General features: G+C 48.0%; 1 protein-coding gene across 2 annotated transcripts in view; it reads left to right on the top strand.

Moving 5' to 3' along the window:
* The first annotated feature begins 361 nt into the window (after window positions 1-361).
* The window catches only part of DAPK2 (death associated protein kinase 2), a 161,123-nt gene continuing 151,271 nt past the window's right edge, over window positions 362-10,213 (top strand). For both annotated transcript variants that reach the window (XM_013008216.2, XM_030886927.2), the window contains exon 1: window positions 362-442. The gene's annotated coding sequence lies outside the window, so the exon portion shown is untranslated. The remainder of the gene's footprint in view (window positions 443-10,213) is intronic.

The following is a 10,213-nucleotide window of genomic DNA, read 5'->3' as shown; positions in this document are numbered from 1 at the left end:
AAAGTCTCTAGAAAAGAAAGGCAGGGGACCCTGGAGTCTATTAGCCTGGAGAACGGAATGCGCTGGAAAGGAAGCAGCAGGGCCCTCTCCGGTTTGCTGCAGAGGCCACCAGAGGTGGTTGGGCTTGGCCTCTGGTGCTCTGTCCTCTGGATGCAGCTGTTCCGAACTGGCTCAGGACTTGGGGCTCAGCCAGAGGAATCACCGCAGGGATTAGGGACTGAAGGGAGGGCCAGCTTCCAGAGTTCTGACGCCAGGGACCAGCCAAGGGTGGGGAAGGAGCTGCTCCCAGTGTAGCCAGGTCTAACTCAGCAATTTCTCTTCAGGGGAAGGTGGAGAGGAAATGTGGTCCTACCCCCGTCCTTCCCTTATGAATCCACCGGAGAACCTCGGTTACTGGAACAAGGTGAACAAAGGTGACAGGAATCACCCAAAGGACCCAGTCGTAAGTACTGGAAAGGGAAATGACACCTTCAGCTAGCAGATAGGATATGGGTCCGGAGGAGTTGACTGGGTGGTCTAGGAGGAGTTCTCTCAGGGGTTTACCCCTGCCCCCAGACATTCAGGGACCATCCCTCCCATCTCTGGGTTCCCTGGGGACTCTGCTTCGCCCCTGATGTGACCCCAGAACCTGGGGTTCCAGACATTGGGTTCCAGGGTATCATCTCCGTGTGGCAGAGCACGCCTGAAGGGCACAGCATGCCTCGGCGCTCCCGGAGCGCAGGATGAGTGCCGGGAATGCTTGAAGAGTGAGTGAGCTGAGCCTTCAAGCCATGAAGGGGAAGGAAGAAAGTATTTCTGAGACAGAGACTAGGCAGAGGGGTCTGGCATGAGGGACAGCGTCTGGAGGGAAGGAAGCATCTGTTGGGGAGAGGAGCTGGCACCTGGCCAGGGCTTTCTCTAAGGTCTTGTTCGGTCTTCTTATCAGCCCTGCGAGAAAAATGCTATTATTCCTGTGAGACAACGGAGGCTCAGAAAGGGGAAATGACTTGTCCCCAAAGTGCTGATACAAATAGGTCTGTCCGATTCTCAGGGACATGAGGTCTTCAGCCATAAAAGTAGGCATAGTTATGGGCCCTGGCCAGTGCCCCCAGGGTCACCAGTCCAGGAGCAGATGGCATGTGTTTGGGCCCAGAAACCAGTGTGACTCTGCTCTGGCTCAGGTGGGGGTTGAGGTAGTAAATGACAAGCAGTTTCACATTCCCAGCCCTTTGCACACACAGCTGCTCCCACTTAATGTGTCCTTCCCTGCTCACCTGCCAGACTCGCCCAGGCCTCTGGTGAGCTCTCTACACTTTCAAGTCCGAACCAAGTCTTGTCTTCCCCTCAAGGCCACTCAGCATGCTTGCTGGAGTAGATCGGACCCTTCCTGGCATTGGGCCCCCAGCTCTCCATACACATCCAGAACCGAGCCGCAGGAGGTGCTCCTGGAAGGGTTACAGAGTGAATGAGTATGCACACAAGCCAGAAAAGCCCTCAACCTCCAGTGCCTATGGGGAAGCACCAGGCACCCTGTCCCCTGAGCACTCTCTCTTCTCCCTCCCCGTCCCTGGGCTAGCCCCACGGTGAGGCCAAAGGAGCTGGCTCTAGATGCAGGTTCCAGTGGTTGTCCTGAGGGAGGAAGCAGGAAGGGCTGCCAGACTTGCTCCACACCCTAACCTCACCTGGCTGGGTGTGGGCGCAGAGGGCACAAGGCAAGGAGGGCAAGGCTGAGTAAGGCTTAGAAGGATTGCCCCCAACTTGAGGGGAGGGGACTTTCTGCTTGCCTCCCTCTCATGGGGTGAGTCCTTGGGGGGAGGAACCACCTGTGTCTTTGCTTGAAAAAAGGGCCAGCACTAGACTCATTGGCAAGAAGCTGGGTTTTGACTTTGACACTTGTTAGGAAACTGCCCTGGACCAGACTGGAGGTAGATGAGATACAAAGATGAAAAATGCCCATTTCCTCCCTAAGGGAGCTCACACCTGATATTTAAGAAAGAATAAAAATAGCTAACATTCACTGAGCACTTGACCATGCGCCAGGCACTGATCTGAGCACGTCACTCATCTTGATAACTATTTGAGCACTCACAACAAACTGTGAGAGCACTGCGATTATTAGCTCTGTCTGACAGAGGATGATGGAGGCCCAGAGTGATCAGGGAACTTGCTCTAGACCCCAGAGTTGATCCTTGCAGCACTGGCATCCACGCGCTGGCAGGCTGTCTTCAGACAGGAACCTAACCGTCACACACCTTCTGTGTCATGCCACGGATGACACATAGTCACATCTCACCTCTGCCCACCTCTTTCCCAGTAGGGGTGGTTGTGAGGTGCCGTCACATCAGTTCTGACTCATAGCGACCCCACGCACAGCAGAAGAAAACACTGTCCTCACCAGTGTTATGGTTGGTCCCACTGTTGGCAGCTGCTGGGTCAGTCATCCTTTTGAGCGCCTTCTTCTTTTTCATTGACATGTCTTTCCTGATAACAGGTCCAAAATACATGAGATAAAGCCTCACTGTCCTCAGTTGTAAGGAGGATTTTGGTTGTACTTCTTATAAGACAGACTTGTTTGATCTTCTGGTAGTCCATGGTACTTTCAATATTCTTCAACAACTTCCATAACCAATCTACCTTATTTACCTAGGTTTCACATGTATAAGGAGGCAACTGAAAATACCAGGGCTTACGTATGGTAGCCAACTAAAAAGGAAGGGGGAGGGGAGAAGAAATGGGTAGCAGGGGAATAGGGCACTAAGCCACCCAAGGGGAGGGTATTATTTATATCAACACAGGGAAAGAGGGACCAGACTTCAACCTGGTGCTCCAAGATGTGAATGCAACATACCGGCATGAAGCAGGGAACCAGAAGAGAGGTCTGAGGGGCCATCCCCAATCCCAACTATGTGGACAGCTGCCCCTTGCCCCAGAAGAATTTACTTCAGAGGACAGCACTGAAGTTACAGCTCAGGGAGAGGGACATATCTGATCAGAGCACAAGGGGGCAAATGAAGGGGGAAGAAGAGAGAGTGGAGCACATCCTGGCCCACCAAGCCCTGAGGAGGATATCCCTGCTCAGAGCAACCAATGCACAGAGAGGACCATATGGCCACCCCCACTACGAGACACGACATCCCCCACTGACCCATAGCCCTGTGGGGATAACACAGTGTGGGAATTGCCCCCAATCTGACCCCACCACACTGAGGCAAAACACTAAGGGTGTGCAACAGAGCAGCAAGGGAGTAGAGCAAGGAAGTCCTGAGGGAATACCAAAAATAGACTTTGGGGCCAGGGCGTGGCACCCCATCAGACTCCATAGAAAACACTCCTAAAGGTCAACAAACCGATCTTGAACTATATACAGGCTTTTCTTTCTTTTGTCATTGTTTTTGTTGTTTTGTTTTCTTTTGTTGCTTTCTTTTGCTCTGTCTTGTTTTTGTGCATGTTATTATCTCTGCAGGTCTGTCTAGATAAGATAAGCAGGATAAACAATCTGGAGGTGAAGACAATGGGACCAATGGTTCCAGGGGCACATAGGAGAGGTGGAGGTGGGGGAAAAGGAAGTGATGTTAACAAACCCAGGGACAAGGGAACAACAAGTGACCCAAAATCGGTGGTGAGGAGGGTGTAAGAGGCCTGGTAGGGCTTGATCAAGGGCAATGTAACCAAAAGGAATTACTGAAACCCAAATGAAGGCTGAACATGAAAGTGGGACAAGAGGACAGTAAAAGAAAATAGAGGAAAGAACTAGGAGGCAAAGGGCCTTTATAGAGGTCTAAATACAGGCATGTACATATGTAAATATATTTATATATGAGGATGGGGAACAAGATCTATGTGCATAGATTTGTAGGTTTAGTATTAAGGTAGCAGATGGACAATGGGCCTCCACTCAAGTAATCCCTCAATGCAAGAGCACTTTGCATTTAAACTGGCATTCCATAATGCTCACCTTCCCGACACGATTGCTGAAGACAAATGTGTGCATAAGCAAATGTGGCAAAGAAAGCTGATGGTGCTTGGTTATCAAAAAATATAGCATCTGGGGTCTTAAAGGCTTGAAGGTAAACAAGTGGCCATCTAATTCAGAAACAACAAAGCTCATATGGAAGAAGCACACCAGCCTGTGTGGTCAGAAGGTGATGAAGGGATCAGGTATCAGGCATCAAAGAACAAAAAAAATCATATCATTGTGAATGAGGGGGAGTACAGAGTGGGGACCCAAAGCCCATGTGTAGGCAACTGCACATCCCCTTACGGAAGGGTCGCGGGAAGGAGATGAGCCAGTCAGGGTGCAGTGTAGCAACGATGAAACATTCAACTTTCCTCTAGTTCCTAAATGCTTCCTCCCCTCCACTATCATGATCTCAACTCTACCTTACAAATCTGGCTAGACCAGAGGATGTACACTGGTACAGATAGAAACTGGAAACACAGGGAATCCAGGAGGGATGATCCCTTCAGGACCAGTGGTGAGAGAGGTGATACCTGGAGGGTGGAGGGAAGGTGGGGTGGAAAGGGGGAACTGACTCCAAGGATCTACATATAACCCCCTCCCTGGAGGACAGACAACAGAAAAGTGGGTGAAGGGAGACATCAGACAGTGTAAGACATGAATAATAATAATTTAGAAATTATCAAGGGTTCATGAGGGAGGGGTGTGGGGAGGGAGGGGATAAAATGGGGAGCTGATACCAAGGGATCAAGTAGAAAGCAAATGTCTTGAGAATGATGAGGGCAATAAATGTACAAATGTGCTTGACGCAATGGGTGTATGTATGGATTGATAAGAGTTGTACGAATCCCTAATAAAATGATTTTTAAAAAAGAAAGAAGGAAAATACCAGGCTTAGGTCGGGTGAACCTTAATTCTCAAAGTGGTATCTTTGCTCTTTAACACTTTAAAGAGGTCGATTATAGGCTACTTGCCCCTAGTAACACATTTGACTTCTTAACTGCCACTTCCACGAATGCTGACTGTGGATTCAAGTAAAATGAAATCCTTGACAATGCCATTCTCTTAATTTATCATGATGTTATTTATTGGTCCCATCGTGAGGACTTTTGTTGGTAGGTTCTGGAAACCACCAAATACCAAACTATGCTTTAGGATGTAACTGTTATTCTTGCCCCTGCTGCCTACCACAGTCCTCTTCCCAGTGGACTTGTCTTCTCATCGTCTGGAAGCTCCAAGCTCTGGTGGCTCACAGTCCTTTGAGTGTCTTGCACAAAGCAGGTACTCGAATGTGTTTGCGGTTTGCCATGCTGACAGGGATGACTTCATTTCCCCTGATCTCTGGGACATGAACAAAGTTGTTCTTACTTTGGGCTGCACAATGGAATCCTCAGAGGAGCATTAAAAATTACTGCTCCTTTGGCCACATTGCCAGAGATTCTGATATAATTGGCACAGGGTACAGTAGAGCATGGGGTTTTAAAAGATGCTCTTTAGTTGGGTTTTATATGCAGCCAGGGCAGAGAACCATTGTACGAATGCCATGTAAACATTCTTAGAGGTTCCAGCTGAGGGCAGGCTTTGGACATGAGGGGCAAGGTTCACATCACAGCTAACTACTTACAAGTTGAGTGAACTTAGGCAAGTCACCTTTTCAAGCCTCAATTATCTTCATCTGTAAAATGGAAGTAAGATACGCGGCTCTGGGATGACACGTTAGGGGAAAAGCAATGCATGACAACTACTGAAAGGAATTATCTATTTATCCACATACAATTATTGAGGATATAATAAGTGCCACCACCACTTGTCTGATGGTTTGTCCTAGTGTAGTGGGTTGTGTGTTGCTGCAAGCTATGTCACTGGTGTTTCAAAGACCAGCTGGTTCACCCAGGGTGACTAGGTTTCAGCATAGTTTCAGACTAAGAACAGATGACAAGGAAGGAATAGGCTGTCTGCTTCTGAGGAATTAGTCACTGAAAACCGCACACGTCGCAGCAGACTTGTCAGACACAGTGCCAGAAGCTGAGATCCTCAGGTTAGAAGGCGCTCAGAATATAACTGAGGAAAAGCCGCATTCTCAAAGCAGAGTCGGCCATAATGGCTCAAATGGTTAGGCCTCTATTTGCTGATGGGGCGTGACACAAAAGGACAAAGAACAGTTGTACACATTTATCAATAACTGGAACTTGGAATGTATGAAGTATGAATCTCAGAAAATTAGAAGTAATAAAAACTGAAATGCATAAAGATCAATATACTAGACATTTGTAAGCTAAAATGGACGGGTACTGGGCATTTTAAATCGGTTATATGGCTTACTATGCAGGGAAGGACAAATTCAAGAGGAACAGTGTCGCGTTCATTGCTAAAAAGGATATTTCAAGATCTATCTTGAAGTATAGTGCTGTCTGTGCTGAGATAATATCTATGCACGTACAAGGAAATCCAGTTGAAACTAGTGTTTAAATTTACCCATCAATAACTAAAGATGAAGAATTCTACCAATGTCGTCACTTTAAAATTGATCAAAAATGCCATCAAGATGCATGGGTAACTATTGGCGATTGGAATGAGGAAGTTGGAAGCAGAGAAAGGAGCAGTGGTTGGGAAATATGGCCTTTGGTGATAGAAATGAAGCTGGAGATTGAATGATAGCATTTTGCAAGACTAACAACTAACAACCCCACCCCCAACATCACAAACGGTGACTCTCCATGTGGACTTCCCCAGATGGGCTGCGCAGACACTAATGTGACTACATCCGTGGCAGAGAGAAGCGGATATATTCAAAACGGAAAGGCAGAAAGGGAATGACAATAGAAACGTAAAAGGAAGAGCTCGGGGAATGCCAGTGTGGAAGGGATGCCATTTGAGAAGGCCCCTGAGTGCTGGATAAGATTTGTAGGATGAGCTGAGGGAGACTGGAGGTAGAAATGGCTAAGGCTGAACCATGGTGGCACTAACAGCCATCACCCTCCCCACTGCCCCCACCTCACCCCAAAGGCTAGGTGTGCTTGCATATGGGGAAGAGATAAGGTGGAAAAAGCAGGCTGGAGCCTCAAAAGCCAGGGTGCCCGACTTGGTCAGTGATGCACCATGCAGGGAGGAGGAGAGCTGAGTCGCATCAGTCTTACCTCCTTTTGGCTTTAGTTTTGGAGCAGGTGTCCATGTTGCTACTGCCCTCATCCCTCCTTCCCCACATGCCTCGTTGGTCTCCTGTTCAGTCCTTAGTGCCCTGTTGCTCTTCTCTAGTGAGGGTCAGATAAACTCACTCAACTTCAGGCATAAGATGCCTTTCCACACATACCCCCCTGGGCAATTGTGTTTGGTAACAAACACCCAACTGAGAGTCAGGAGACCTGGTTCTGATCCTAGCTTTGCTTCCCACCAGCTATGTGACCTTGGGAAAGTCCCTTTCCTCTCGAAGGCTCAGTTTCCAGGTCTGAAAAATGACCAAGCTGGATCAATTGATTGAGCCCTTCAGCTGAGATGCTCTATACTTTGCATGTGCCCAAGGCAAGGATGTCTGTTTTGGCTCATGCAAATGGCTGCTGCTGCTTCAGGTTAGAAATGAGGTAGGATGCTCTGAGAGGAGACGGGAGGGTTACATGTAGGTGCCCCAGCAGTGTTCCTCAAGCCCAGCCATGGATTCATCACAACTGCAGGCACTGGCACCAAGCATGTGAATGAAGAAGCCCTCCAGATTATTCCAACTTTTAGCCAATCACATCAGCCCCAGCCTTCCCAGTTGTCACATGATCAGATTCTTTGCTTTGCTCTATCTGAGGTCCTGGCCCTAAGAAGCCGTGAACATAATATAGTTGTTTAATGCCGACAAGGTTGGGGTGATTTCTTCCAAAGCAATGTGGCCATGTGCTATTGAGTCAGTTCTGACTTAGATGACTCCATAGGACAGAGTAGAACGGCCCCATAGGGTTTCTTAGGCTGTAATCATTGCAGCAGCAGCTCACCATGTCTCTTCTCCTGTGGAGGCGAAGGGTTCCTACGGCTGACTCGCTTTGCAGCTGAGCTCCTAACCACTGTGTCCTTGGGACGCCTTATGAGAAGTGATAAACCAAAACCAAACCCACTGCCATCTGTTAGGTTTCTGGAGTTGATAATACCTTGGTTCTTGGCTTCACACGATGAAAGAATTCACGCCAAAGCCCGTTTTGTAATCCAAGTGAGTCTTTATGAAGGACAGGACAGGTTTCAGGTTGTATAGTCTCGACGGGGTTCACAACTGGGCTTGAACAACCACGTGGAAAAGAGCACCCATGCATGCGGATCTTAGTGGGGGATCCCGGGAGGCCAGAAGCCCAAGAACCCTAGAGGCTGAGAGCATGTGGGCCAAGAGGCTGTGGGCCCCAAGTAGGCCCAAAATGGTTGCGTGTGCATCCATGCGGGGAAGGGAGCCCCTCCCCGTCTACCTGCCTCTGACCAGGAGCAGGTTAAGAAAGCGTGCCAGAGTGTGCTCCCTGTATCCTAGCCCACCCCTTGGCTGGGAAAAGGCATGGGTGATGGTACTGGTTGACCCCATTGGCTGAGTTAGTACCTCCCACCTGGCTGGGGGCTTGAGTACGAACATGCTCAGTTTGGGGTCTTCGTAGATATCTGATGGTTGCCTGATTTCTTTCCAACCTCCTCTATGGGGCCTTTGCAGGCATGGGAAGGACAACCGCCCTGTCTCTAAGCTAGCTACTTAACACCATCCAGTTGATTTTGACTCATAGCGACCATAGAAGACAGTAAAACTACTCTATAGGATTTCTGAGACTAAATCTTTCTTTTAAAAATCATTTGAATGGGGGCTCTTACATCTCTTATAACATTCCATACATCAATTGTATCAAGTGCACTTGTACATCTGTTGCCATCATTTCAAAACATTTTCTACTTGAGCCCTTGGTATAAACTCATCTTTTTTCCTCTCCCTCCTCCACCCTCCTATCCTCGTGAATCCTTGATCAATTATATATTGGTATTATTTCATATCTTATACTGTCCATTGTCTCCCTTCACCCACCTTTCTGTTATTCATCCCCTGGGGGGGTATATATCCAACCTTGTGGTAGGTTTCCCCTTTCTCTCCCTTCTCCCTCACGGACCATCCCCCTACCTTCATGCTATCGATACTTCCACTACTATTCCTAAAGGCTTTATCTGTCTTGACTTCTGTGTGTCCAGAGCTCTTATCTGTATCAATGTGTGTTCTCCAGTCTAGTCAGATTTGTAAGGTAGAACTGGGTCATGGTAGTGGGGGTGGGGAAGAGGGGGAGGAAGCATTCAGGAACTAGAATGATGTGTGTTTTGTGGGTGCTATACTGCACCTTGGTTGAATCATCTTTGTTGGGGGATATCCAAATGTCTACAGATGGGCTTTGGGTCTCTACTCCAAACCCCCTGGTTCACATCAATATAGCTATTTGTTTGGGATTTTTTGATACTTGATACCATCAACACCTCACGATCACACAAGCTGGTGTGCTTCTTCCATATGGGTTTCTTTGCTTCCCTGATGGATGATTGCTTGTTTAACTTCAAGTCTTTAAGACCCCAGACACTATATCTTTTGCTAGCCGGGAACCATCTGCTCTCTTCCCCTCATTTGCTTATGCACCCACTTTGTCTTCAGCGATGGTGTCAGGAAAGCGAGCATCAAAGAGTGCCAGGTTATCAGAACAAAGTGTTCTTATGTTAAGGGAGGCCTTGAGTAGAGGTCCAAAGTCTGTCTGCTATCTTAATACTTAACATGTACTATATGTGTACATTGGTCTCTGAGGGTAAATCTTCATGGGAGCCAACGATCTCATCTTTCTTCCCGAGAGCAACTGGTAGGTTTGAAGTGCTGATCTTGAGGTCAGTAGTCTAATGCTGAACCCAAGGTGCCCCCAGGCTCCTCTCAGGAGCTATTGCAGTTGGGTCAATTCCAATTCAAAACAACTCTACATAGGATTTCTGAGGCTATACATCAGGGGTCCTCAAAGTACGGCCCGCGGGCCACATGCGTCCCACCGAGGACATTTATCCGACCCACCGGGTGTTTTTGCCCCATTTTGTTTTTTACTTGAAAATAAGATATGTGCAGTGTGCATAGGAATTTGTTCTTAGTTTTTTTTTAAACTATAGTCTGGCCCTCCAACGAGTCTGAGGGACAGTGAAGTGTCCCCCTGTTTAAAAAGTTTGAGGACCCCCTGCTATAAATCTTTATAGGAGTAGGATAGATCATCTTTCTCCTGAGGGCAAGATGGTGGGTTTGAACTGCCAGCCTTT

This window comes from Echinops telfairi, unplaced genomic scaffold (genome assembly GCF_000313985.2).
Source record: "Echinops telfairi isolate 266 unplaced genomic scaffold, ASM31398v2 ScPeMD7_4048;HRSCAF=4782, whole genome shotgun sequence".
In the NCBI taxonomy this organism is placed as follows: domain Eukaryota; kingdom Metazoa; phylum Chordata; class Mammalia; order Afrosoricida; family Tenrecidae; genus Echinops; species Echinops telfairi.
The sequence above is the reverse complement of the archived record's forward strand: the minus strand, read 5'-3'. Positions and strand labels throughout refer to the sequence as shown.